The sequence below is a fragment of the Apium graveolens genome, chromosome 4 (assembly GCF_009905375.1).
Source record: "Apium graveolens cultivar Ventura chromosome 4, ASM990537v1, whole genome shotgun sequence".
NCBI classification, from domain to species: Eukaryota; Viridiplantae; Streptophyta; class Magnoliopsida; order Apiales; family Apiaceae; genus Apium; species Apium graveolens.
In genome coordinates, this window is record NC_133650.1 from 162,125,959 (window position 1) to 162,127,831 (window position 1,873).

The 1,873-nt window shown below is 39.1% G+C and overlaps 1 non-coding gene across 1 annotated transcript; it reads right to left on the bottom strand.

The window, feature by feature from the left end:
• Nucleotides 1-1,545: 1,545 nt before the first annotated feature.
• On the bottom strand, nt 1,546-1,652 carry LOC141722749 (small nucleolar RNA R71). The gene has a single exon (XR_012575754.1). It is a non-coding gene; the product is annotated as a small nucleolar RNA R71 (small nucleolar RNA).
• Nucleotides 1,653-1,873: the final 221 nt, after the last annotated feature.

Below are 1,873 nucleotides of genomic sequence, written 5' to 3' on the forward strand. Positions count from 1 at the left end.
GTAACGTTGGATGCTAGTTTTCTTGCTTTGACTTATTTACTCTTGTGACGTACTCTGTTTTAATATAATCAGTTTAGTTATTATCTTCTTATGTTTGTTTATCATGATTTCATATGAACCCATGATGGCGATAAGTTCTATTATGGGCTAATCGTGATCATGGGGTTGCAACGGATTTATTATGGAATTCTTTAGTTAATTGTTTAATACTTTAGTATGTGATAATTGCATGATATCTAGTATTGGTTGTGCGTATTCGTCTTATGTGCGTCGCGAACATATAAGATAGGGTGTTAATCTCTTGTGAAGCGACAGTGGATCTCGAGATTTAGAACTTGCCATGCTAGCATAGGTTCATGTACGTTATGCATGATTAGTGGGTAACTCTAACAGTTTTATTTGCCCTATGTAATTAAAAAGGGATAACTTATGCTTAAATCGTTGTGTTGTCAATTTCTGTAGACATATAGGAACTCAACATAATTGATGACTATTCAACTTCTATCTTAATTGTGGATGTTGGTAGAATGGTATTAGTACAATGAAAGTTGGCTTTTATCAGTTTTGTGTTATTCGATTAATATCATCACTGTCACATGCTAAAGGTAATAACAATGGCTATAGAAGGAAGTAATAATGAAGTTGTGATCTCATGAGTGTTTTATATTTGATAATTTGAAGTGTTAGTTAAGCGGTTAATTAAGTAGTTAATTATAGTTAATATTTAATCAACAATTTTAAGTGTTATTATCTTAACATTGAGAAGTAGTCATACATTGGTGAGTGAGTTAAATTAGACAATAAATTAGTCTGAGTCTCTGAGGGAACGAACTAGAAACTATTCTATATTACTTGCGAACGCGTATACTTGCATGAATATTAGTGCGTGATTTCGCCCTAACAAGTTTTTGGCGCCGCTGTCGGGGACTCGGCGTATTCGTTTAGTTTATGTACTTACCATCAGGACGTAGTAGTTAATTACTCTTTTCGGTTGTGTTTCAGGTACTTTAGCAAGCGTTTATGCAAACTCGTTCTCGTGCTCGCAAGAGGACCTTAGAAACAGCTGAGGAGAAAGATGAAGTTCTTGATACACCGGAGAAGTTAGATTTTGAGGATTCGGATTCAGGAACTGAGCAGAAAGAACCAGTAAACATGGGAGATCGTATTGTTCAAGCTGATCCAGCTCTTATGGATTTTTCTCGGCCTAAAATTGATGACATTCAGTCAAGCATCCTTCATCCGGCTATTCAAGCTAACACCTTTGAAATCAAGCCGGGCACTATTCAGATGGTGCAGAATTCTGTTTCTTTTGGAGGAGCGGCAACTGAAGACCCCAACATGCACATAAGGAATTTTGTCGAGATCTGCAGCACTTTTAAGTATAATGGCGTGACTGATGAGGCTATCAAGTTGAGGCTTTTCCCATTCTCACTGAGGGATAAGGCTAAAGACTGGTTACATTCTGAACCAGCTGGGTCCATAACTACGTGGCAAGATCTTGCGCAAAAGTTTCTGGTGAAGTTTTATCCGATGGCAAAGACTGCTGCTATGAGGAGTGCTCTTACTCAGTTTGCGCAGTAACCTACAGAATCTATGTGCGAGGCTTGGGAACGCTACAAGGAAATGTTGAGAAAATGTCCACATCATGGAATGCCGGATTGGATGGTAATCACTGGTTTTTATAATGGTTTGGGGGCCCAATCTCGGCCCATGCTCGATGCAGCAGCTGGAGGTGCCTTATGGGCTAAAAGCTATACTGAGGCGTATAATCTTATCGAGACGATGGCTGCAAATGAGCATCAAAACCCAACTCAGAGGATGACGTCAGGCAAGGTCGCAGGTATTCTGGAAGTTGATGCAGCCACCGCTATTG